Genomic DNA, 11,326 nt, shown 5'->3' with positions numbered 1-11,326 from the left:
CGGCTGAATTACACCAACTAAGGTACAACCTTGCTACAGTGAACATTTAAGCTAGAATCAGGGTGTAAATGACATTTTCAAGTCAACTTGGCATCTCAGGGCTTGTGGAGAGTTTGATTACACCAGGTGAGCAGTATGGAAGCATTCTATCTATTTGTTTATTTGTATGTTTTTGCTCATGGTCAACTTCACTCAGCAGACAGCTCTGTGCCTGTTGTGGTTAGAGTACAGTTCTATCTCTGTGTGTGATGCGTCCAGAGTGCTTTACCCAGTACAGTTGGAGTACAGTACCCAGTTGGAGGTTTCATTCAGCAGGTTTCAAAGATAAGTTGAATTGGATGTTAAAAAACGTTCCCTCTATACTGCCAACTGTCTTGCACCATCTCCATTCATCAGTGATTCAGTGCACCTGGTACAGAGCCTGACCACAGCCCAACTCTGATTGGCTCAGAGTGATGTCAGTCACACTGCAGGATTACAAGCCCGCCAACTTCTGTTTCATGTAAAATACATTGGTGATACATTTTGCAGTGTAAACATTGGTGAACTGACTTTACAATTATCAAATTATGTGTTCTTAAGTTAAAGCAACTCTGCTCAACATGTGGTAAAATATCAGCCAGGATGAGCGGTTAATGAGTGTCACACCTATGAACAGGTGAGGGCAATGTGACCCCTCAGCACTGGACCCAGATAAAACCACAAGGAAAGATGGCAGGCACACAGCAGGACAAGGTGCAGGGTGATTTTATTTTCCCAACATCAAAAGTGACAGTGAGGCAATCAGCATGTTGTCTGTGGATAAGAACACAAACAGAATTATTTACCCAAATACACAATGTTAACAAGCAATCCAAATTACATCAAACTAGCAATAAACAAACAATGTAACAATCAATTAAAGCAACAATAAACAATATATTTTAACCATGCTAAAGAAAAAAACATATGCAATTCACCTTTAAGGTCAGCATGAGTTGGACTGGCTCACAGCACCTCTGTAGCAGCAGACTGGGGTTTGGGGCAAGTTTTGCACTTCTTTTATAGCCATAGCTCCACCCATCTCCCCACCCACGTGGCACAATCCACAAGTGAGTGAGTGAAGCACTCTGGGAGATGAAGTACACCAGTGGTGGCCATTTTAGTGTGCGTGTGCGTGTGCGTGTGCGTGTGTGTGTGCGCGTGTGCGTGTGCGTGTGCAAACAGACAAATAGTCATAGGAAGTAGTATGTTTAGCAATAAAAAACAATATAACAATCAAACAAACAATAAACAATATATTTTAACCATGGCTAAAGAGAAAAACATATGCAATTCACCTTTAAGATCAGGATGGCTTGGAATGGCAATTCAACAATGGCTAACAAAACTACAACTTACTTAATAATGCATCTGAAGGGAGGATAAACACCAAAGGACCGAAACACCAACACAGCCTCTACTGCAGTAACGGACACACACTGAGTGTAGAGGCTGATTAGCGTCTTAAGTGCAGGTGTGTGGTGATCAGTCCAGAATTAGGTGCAGGTGTGGTGTATATGTGTGTGCGTGTGTGTACGTGTGTGTGTGTGTGCGCGTGTGTGTGTGTGTGTGCGCGTGTGCGTGTGTGTGTGTGTGTGTGTGCTTTTGATGACTATAGCCAGCACCCTGCATTGCAGCTTGTCATGCAGTCCATTTACCATTAAGGACATGTCTGTATTACACACATAATCCACCACTTTACATTAAAAGTCTGCCCTGAATAGAGATGTTTGAACTAATTGGTGTGGGTTGTGCTGTTACAATGGAAGTAAAGTAAAGGTAAAGTCCCACTGATTGTCACACAATGTGTGAAATTTGTTCTCCGCATTTGACCCATCCCCTGGGGGAGCGGTGAGCGCCGCGCTCGGGAATCATATGGTGATCTAACCCCCCAATTCCAACCCTTTGATGCTGAGTGCCAAGCAGGGAGGCAAATGGGTCTCATTTTTATAGTCTTTGCTATGACTCGGCCGGGGATCGAACTCACGACCTCCCAGTCTCAGGGCGGACATTCAGACCACAAGGCCACTGAGCTGGACACATGAGTGACAAGGATAATTCAGATTTAATTCTCTTTTTGGACCTTTCACATCTGAAGACACAATAATGTATTGGAATGTTTTTCCTTTCATATATCTGAAAGAAGGCTCCCAGCAAACACAATTACATCATGATGATGTTCTGATATCATCTTTCAGTGACGTCCAGGACTAGGCCAAATCACAGCCGATTTGGGGATCATTTAGACATCTACACAGGAATGTCAAGAGGACGTCGAAATATGACGTTACCATAAATAGGCATATTCAGTTATTCTGCTATGTACACAGTGTGTATTCAGCAGCGTTATACATAATTATATCCAGATTAACCTTTATTCTACATTTTCAAAAAATAAAACAGTTACCTGGCCGTGGTTTGAACCCAGGACCTCCAGCTTTGGTGTCTGCTACTTTACCCCTACACCATCCTTCCACAGCAATGACAAGGCATGGATATAACCTTATTATGGCATAAACTTGTTTTTATTCAAACGTGGGTGTCAAGTCTTTGTGGATCGGGCATTACTGTGTGACATCTAAACCAACTATGTATTATGCTACAGCAGATGCAGAACCCCAAAACACATTAACCCCACCCAAAATGCTACATTCCAACTTCCAGTAGTAGTAGTAGTAGTAGTAGTAGTAGTATTAGTAGTAGTAGTAGTAATAGTAGCAGAAGTAGTAATAGTAGTAGTAGTAGTGTTGGTAGTAGTGGGAGTGGTAGCAGAAGTAGCAGCAGTAGTTGTAATTGACCGGTTAATGAGTTGTGGGCAATTTAGTGTTGGCGTGTGTTTCATTAAAAGTTTAGAGATTTATCATTTCAAAACGGTTTCACGTATCCAAAATCCTTTACTAACCTTAGGTCGGGGTAGCCCATAGATGACCCAGAAAAAGTTTTGTGTGATTTGGCCAAACGGTCTAGGAGGAGCTCGCAAAAGTAGGTTTTTGATCAAATTCAAAATGGCGGAAAATCTACCACACATAAATGGGCGTGGCCTAGTGGGTTAGATACATGATGCTCCAGGGAAACCAGTAGATGTGGAATTTTGATTCTACAGCTCGCAGTTCAGAAGTTATGGACCGACAAACATGAAATTGGCTGTTATAGCGCCACCATCTGGTGGATTGGTGTAATTTTTTTACTCTGAGTAGTGGGTGATGTCGTGAACCTGTGTGGAAAGTTTGGGTGATGGGGGGTGTATGGTTTCTGAGATCCACACACTTTTAGGGCAGGAAAAGAACAAAAGTAAATACACAAAAGTTTAAACATTTATCATTTCAAGACGGTTTCACGTATCCAAATTCTTTCTAAGATTTTAAATCAGGGAAGTCCAGAGATGACACACAAAAAGTGTGGGCTCATTTGGGCAAATGGCCTAGGACGAGTTCGTTTTTTTTTTTTTTGAGAAAGTCCAAGATGGCGGAAAATCTAGGCACACGCAAATGGGCGTGGCCTATATGGATAGATGCGTATTGATCCAGGGAATACAGCCGAAGTGGAATTTTGATTCTACGCCTCACGGTTCAGAAGATATGGACCATAACGCAAAATGGTCTGTTATAGCGCCACCATCTGGCCAATATGGCTAATTTTTTGTCTCTGAGTAGTGGGGCACATTTCCAACCTATGTGCAAAGTCTGGCTACTGTACCCCTTACGGTTTTTGCCGTGCATACTGTTTTAGCGGAGAATATGAAAAATAATAATAAACGGAACAGATACAATAGGGATCCACGCACTTCGTGCTTGGACCCCTAATAAATATAGCCGCAAGCGGCGATGCGGGGTCCAAGCTTCCGGTGACTTGGGGGGTATATGTCAGATAGTGCACATTTATTCAGACTTGGTATGTGCACAAGTAAACAAAGTTTGGTTGAGTCCTGGTGACCTGACGGTTTCCAAACAGTACTAGTAGTAGTAGTAGTAGCAGTAGTAGTGATAGTAGTAGTAGTAGTGTTGGTAGTAGTGGGAGTGGTAGCAGTAGTAGCAGCAGAAGTAGTAAGAATAGTAGTAGTAGTAGTAGCAGCAGCAGCAGTAGTAGTGGTGGTTGGCTGTTATAGCGCCACCATCTGGTGGATTGGTGTAATTTTCTCCTCTGAGTAGTGGGTGATGTCTTGAAACTGTGGAAAGGTGGGTGATGTGGGGCGTATGGTTTCTGAGATCCACACACTTTTAGGGCAGGAAAAGAACAAAAGCAAATACACATAAGTTTAGACATTTATCATTTCAAAACGGTTTCACGTATCCAAAATCCTTTAATAACTTAAGGTCGGGGTAGTCCATAGATAACCCAGAAAAAGTTTCGTGTGATTTGGCGAAACAGTCTAGGAGGAGCTCGCAAAAGTAGGTTTTTGATCAAATTCAAAATGGCGGAAAATCTAGGCACACGCAAATGGGCGTGGCCTATATGGATAGATGCATATTGATCCAAGGAATCCAGGATAAGTGAAATTTTGAGTATAGGACACACGGTTCAGAAGATATGGACCATAAGGCGAAATGGTCTGTTATAGCGCCACCATCTGGTGGATTGGTGGATTTTTTTTTCTCTGAGTAGGGGGTGACCTCTTGAACCTATGTGGAAAGTTTAGGTGATGTGGAGGGTATGGTTTCTGAGATCCACACACTTTTAGGGCAGAAAAAGAAGAAAAACAAATAGACAATATAGCCGCAAGCGGCGATGCGGGGTCCAAGCTTCCGGTGACTTGGGGGGTGTATGTCAGATAATATAGACACTGAATTGCACATTTAATCAGAGTTGGTATGTGCACAAGTGCACAAAGTTTGGTTGAGATTTGGTGACCTGACCGGGTTCAAGCAGTAGTAGCAGTAGTAATAGTAGTGTTAGTGTATATCTGTGTAAGTGTGTATATGTGTGTGTGTATATATGTGTGTGTATATGTGTGAGTATATGTGTGTGTGTGTGTGTGTATGTGTGTGTGTGTATGTGTGTGTGTGTGTGTATGTGTATATGTGTGTGTGTGTGTGTGTGTGTGTATGTGTGTGTGTGTGTGTGGCGTGTGTGTGTGTGTGTGTATAGGTGTATATGTCTGTGGCAATGTGCACTGGAGCTAGCGGCTGAATTACACCAACTAAGGTACAACCTTGCTACAGTGAACATTTAAGCTAGAATCAGGGTGTAAATGACATTTTCAAGTCAACTTGGCATCTCAGGGCTTGTGGAGAGTTTGATTACACCAGGTGAGCAGTATGGAAGCATTCTATCTATTTGTTTATTTGTATGTTTTTGCTCATGGTCAACTTCACTCAGCAGACAGCTCTGTGCCTGTTGTGGTTAGAGTACAGTTCTATCTCTGTGTGTGATGCGTCCAGAGTGCTTTACCCAGCACACCGACTGCATGCAAGTACCGCATAGTACCCCACTTCAAATAAACCAAACTATACCTTTCACAAATCAACTCAATAAGTGTCAAACTAAATGAATGCCTGCTAAACTGTTTTCGGATGTGCGAGATGTGCAAAATAAATAAGCATTGTTTCCGTTTTCGGTGGAGTGTCCCTTTAAGGCCAAAACTAACATCTCAGTTGGCTTTAATTAAAACACAAGATAGGAATACATTTCAAATCACAACACATTGCCATCACTTCAAATTACCTTCATACCTCCCTTTACATAACATTGAAAATATATTTCAGATTGTGTAAACCTCCCTTTAAACTCACGGATTTGGCTTTTGGAGGTTTCATTCAGCAGGTTTCAAAGATAAGTTGAATTGGATGTTAAAAAATGTTCCCTCTATACTGTCAACTGTCTTGCACCATCTCCATTCATCAGTGATTCAGTGCACCTGGTACAGAGCCTGACCACAGCCCAACTCTGATTGGCTCAGAGTGATGTCAGTCACACTGCAGGATTACAAGCCCGCCAACTTCTGTTTCATGTAAAATACATTGGTGATACATTTTGCAGTGTAAACATTGGTGAACTGAGTTTACAATTATCAAATTATGTGTTCTTAAGTTAAAGCAACTCTGCTCAACATGTGGTAAAATATCAGCCAGGATGAGCGGTTAATGAGTGTCACACCTATGAACAGGTGAGGGCAATGTGACCCCTCAGCACTGGACCCAGATAAAACCACAAGGAAAGATGGCAGGCACACAGCAGGACAAGGTGCAGGGTGATTTTATTTTCCCAACATCAAAAGTGACAGTGAGGCAATCAGCATGTTGTCTGTGGATAAGAACACAAACAGAATTATTTACCCAAATACACAATGTTAACAAGCAATCCAAATTACATCAAACTAGCAATAAACAAACAATGTAACAATCAATTAAAGCAACAATAAACAATATATTTTAACCATGCTAAAGAAAAAAACATATGCAATTCACCTTTAAGGTCAGCATGAGTTGGACTGGCTCACAGCACCTCTGTAGCAGCAGACTGGGGTTTGGGGCAAGTTTTGCACTTCTTTTATAGCCATAGCTCCACCCATCTCCCCACCCACGTGGCACAATCCACAAGTGAGTGAGTGAAGCACTCTGGGAGATGAAGTACACCAGTGGTGGCCATTTTAGTGTGCGTGTGCGTGTGCGTGTGTGTGTGCGCGTGTGCGTGTGCGTGTGCAAACAGACAAAATAGTCATAGGAAGTAGTATGTTTAGCAATAAAAAACAATATAACAATCAAACAAACAATAAACAATATATTTTAACCATGGCTAAAGAGAAAAACATATGCAATTCACCTTTAAGATCAGGATGGCTTGGAATGGCAATTCAACAATGGCTAACAAAACTACAACTTACTTAATAATGCATCTGAAGGGAGGATAAACACCAAAGGACCGAAACACCAACACAGCCTCTACTGCAGTAACGGACACACACTGAGTGTAGAGGCTGATTAGCGTCTTAAGTGCAGGTGTGTGGTGATCAGTCCAGAATTAGGTGCAGGTGTGGTGTATATGTGTGTGCGTGTGTGTACGTGTGTGTGTGTGTGCGCGTGTGTGTGTGTGTGTGTGTGCGCGTGTGCGTGTGTGTGTGTGTGTGTGTGTGTGTGTGTGTGTGCTTTTGATGACTATAGCCAGCACCCTGCATTGCAGCTTGTCATGCAGTCCATTTACCATTAAGGACATGTCTGTATTACACACATAATCCACCACTTTACATTAAAAGTCTGCCCTGAATGGAGATGTTTGAACTAATTGGTGTGGGTTGTGCTGTTACAATGGAAGTAAAGTAAAGGTAAAGTCCCACTGATTGTCACACAATGTGTGAAATTTGTTCTCCGCATTTGACCCATCCCCTGGGGGAGCGGTGAGCTGCTCGGGAATCATATGGTGATCTAACCCCCCAATTCCAACCCTTTGATGCTGAGTGCCAAGCAGGGAGGCAAATGGGTCTCATTTTTATAGTCTTTGCTATGACTCGGCCGGGGATCGAACTCACGACCTCCCAGTCTCAGGGCGGACATTCAGACCACAAGGCCACTGAGCTGGACACATGAGTGACAAGGATAATTCAGATTTAATTCTCTTTTTGGACCTTTCACATCTGAAGACACAATAATGTATTGGAATGTTTTTCCTTTCATATATCTGAAAGAAGGCTCCCAGCAAACACAATTACATCATGATGATGTTCTGATATCATCTTTCAGTGACGTCCAGGACTAGGCCAAATCACAGCCGATTTGGGGATCATTTAGACATCTACACAGGAATGTCAAGAGGACGTCGAAATATGACGTTACCATAAATAGGCATATTCAGTTATTCTGCTATGTACACAGTGTGTATTCAGCAGCGTTATACATAATTATATCCAGATTAACCTTTATTCTACATTTTCAAAAAATAAAACAGTTACCTGGCCGTGGTTTGAACCCAGGACCTCCAGCTTTGGTGTCTGCTACTTTACCCCTACACCATCCTTCCACAGCAATGACAAGGCACGGATATAACCTTATTATGGCATAAACTTGTTTTTATTCAAACGTGGGTGTCAAGTCTTTGTGGATCGGGCATTACTGTGTGACATCTAAACCAACTATGTATTATGCTACAGCAGATGCAGAACCCCAAAACACATTAACCCCACCCAAAATGCTACATTCCAACTTCCAGTAGTAGTAGTAGTAGTAGTAGTAGTATTAGTAGTAGTAGTAGTAATAGTAGCAGAAGTAGTAATAGTAGTAGTAGTAGTGTTGGTAGTAGTGGGAGTGGTAGCAGAAGTAGCAGCAGTAGTTGTAATTGACCGGTTAATGAGTTGTGGGCAATTTAGTGTTGGCGTGTGTTTCATTAAAAGTTTAGAGATTTATCATTTCAAAACGGTTTCACGTATCCAAAATCCTTTACTAACCTTAGGTCGGGGTAGCCCATAGATGACCCAGAAAAAGTTTTGTGTGATTTGGCCAAACGGTCTAGGAGGAGCTCGCAAAAGTAGGTTTTTGATCAAATTCAAAATGGCGGAAAATCTACCACACAGAAATGGGCGTGGCCTAGTGGGTTAGATACATGATGCTCCAGGGAAACCAGTAGATGTGGAATTTTGATTCTACAGCTCGCAGTTCAGAAGTTATGGACCGACAAACATGAAATTGGCTGTTATAGCGCCACCATCTGGTGGATTGGTGTAATTTTTTTACTCTGAGTAGTGGGTGATGTCGTGAACCTGTGTGGAAAGTTTGGGTGATGGGGGGTGTATGGTTTCTGAGATCCACACACTTTTAGGGCAGGAAAAGAACAAAAGTAAATACACAAAAGTTTAAACATTTATCATTTCAAGACGGTTTCACGTATCCAAATTCTTTCTAAGATTTTAAATCAGGGAAGTCCAGAGATGACACACAAAAAGTGTGGGCTCATTTGGGCAAATGGCCTAGGACGAGTTCGTTTTTTTTTTTTTGAGAAAGTCCAAGATGGCGGAAAATCTAGGCACACGCAAATGGGCGTGGCCTATATGGATAGATGCGTATTGATCCAGGGAATACAGCCGAAGTGGAATTTTGATTCTACGCCTCACGGTTCAGAAGATATGGACCATAACGCGAAATGGTCTGTTATAGCGCCACCATCTGGCCAATATGGCTAATTTTTTGTCTCTGAGTAGTGGGGCACATTTCCAACCTATGTGCAAAGTCTGGCTACTGTACCCCTTACGGTTTTTGCCGTGCATACTGTTTTAGCGGAGAATAAAAATAATAAATATAGCCGCAAGCGGCGATGCGGGGTCCAAGCTTCCGGTGACTTGGGGGGTGTATGTCAGATAATATAGACACTGAATTGCACATTTAATCAGAGTTGGTATGTGCACAAGTGCACAAAGTTTGGTTGAGATTTGGTGACCTGACCGGGTTCAAGCAGTAGTAGCAGTAGTAATAGTAGTGTTAGTGTATATCTGTGTAAGTGTGTATATGTGTGTGTGTGTGTGTGAGTATATGTGTGTGTGTGTGTGTGTGTATGTGTGTGTGTGTGTGTGTGTGTGTATGTGTGTGTGTGTGTGTGTGTGTGTGTGTGTGTGTGTGTGTGTGTGTGGCGTGTGTGTGTGTGTGTGTATAGGTGTATATGTCTGTGGCAATGTGCACTGGAGCTAGCGGCTGAATTACACCAACTAAGGTACAACCTTGCTACAGTGAACATTTAAGCTAGAATCAGGGTGTAAATGACATTTTCAAATCAACTTGGCATCTCAGGGCTTGTGGAGAGTTTGATTACACCAGGTGAGCAGTATGGAAGCATTCTATCTATTTGTTTATTTGTATGTTTTTGCTCATGGTCAACTTCACTCAGCAGACAGCTCTGTGCCTGTTGTGGTTAGAGTACAGTTCTATCTCTGTGTGTGATGCGTCCAGAGTGCTTTACCCAGTACAGTTGGAGTACAGTACCCAGTTGGAGGTTTCATTCAGCAGGTTTCAAAGATAAGTTGAATTGGATGTTAAAAAACGTTCCCTCTATACTGCCAACTGTCTTGCACCATCTCCATTCATCAGTGATTCAGTGCACCTGGTACAGAGCCTGACCACAGCCCAACTCTGATTGGCTCAGAGTGATGTCAGTCACACTGCAGGATTACAAGCCTGCCAACTTCTGTTTCATGTAAAATACATTGGTGATACATTTTGCAGTGTAAACATTGGTGAACTGAGTTTACAATTATCAAATTATGTGTTCTTAAGTTAAAGCAACTCTGCTCAACATGTGGTAAAATATCAGCCAGGATGAGCGGTTAATGAGTGTCACACCTATGAACAGGTGAGGGCAATGTGACCCCTCAGCACTGGACCCAGATAAAACCACAAGGAAAGATAGCAGGCACACAGCAGGACAAGGTGCAGGGTGATTTTATTTTCCCAACATCAAAAGTGACAGTGAGGCAATCAGCATGTTGTCTGTGGATAAGAACACAAACAGAATTATTTACCCAAATACACAATGTTAACAAGCAATCCAAATTACATCAAACTAGCAATAAACAAACAATGTAACAATCAATTAAAGCAACAATAAACAATATATTTTAACCATGCTAAAGAAAAAAACATATGCAATTCACCTTTAAGGTCAGCATGAGTTGGACTGGCTCACAGCACCTCTGTAGCAGCAGACTGGGGTTTGGGGCAAGTTTTGCACTTCTTTTATAGCCATAGCTCCACCCATCTCCCCACCCACGTGGCACAATCCACAAGTGAGTGAGTGAAGCACTCTGGGAGATGAAGTACACCAGTGGTGGCCATTTTAGTGTGCGTGTGCGTGTGCGTGTGCGTGTGTGTGTGCGCGTGTGCGTGTGCGTGTGCAAACAGACAAAATAGTCATAGGAAGTAGTATGTTTAGCAATAAAAAACAATATAACAATCAAACAAACAATAAACAATATATTTTAACCATGGCTAAAGAGAAAAACATATGCAATTCACCTTTAAGATCAGGATGGCTTGGAATGGCAATTCAACAATGGCTAACAAAACTACAACTTACTTAATAATGCATCTGAAGGGAGGATAAACACCAAAGGACCGAAACACCAACACAGCCTCTACTGCAGTAACGGACACACACTGAGTGTAGAGGCTGATTAGCGTCTTAAGTGCAGGTGTGTGGTGATCAGTCCAGAATTAGGTGCAGGTGTGGTGTATATGTGTGTGCGTGTGTGTACGTGTGTGTGTGTGTGCGCGTGTGTGTGTGTGTGTGTGTGCGCGTGTGCGTGTGTGTGTGTGTGTGTGTGTGTGTGTGTGTGTGCTTTTGATGACTATAGCCAGCACCCTGCATTGCAGCTTGTCATGCAGTCCATTTA

This window comes from Poromitra crassiceps, assembly GCF_964638095.1.
Source record: "Poromitra crassiceps genome assembly, contig: HAP1_SCAFFOLD_394, whole genome shotgun sequence".
Lineage (NCBI taxonomy): Eukaryota > Metazoa > Chordata > Actinopteri > Beryciformes > Melamphaidae > Poromitra > Poromitra crassiceps.
This window is presented reverse-complemented; position numbering follows the sequence as displayed.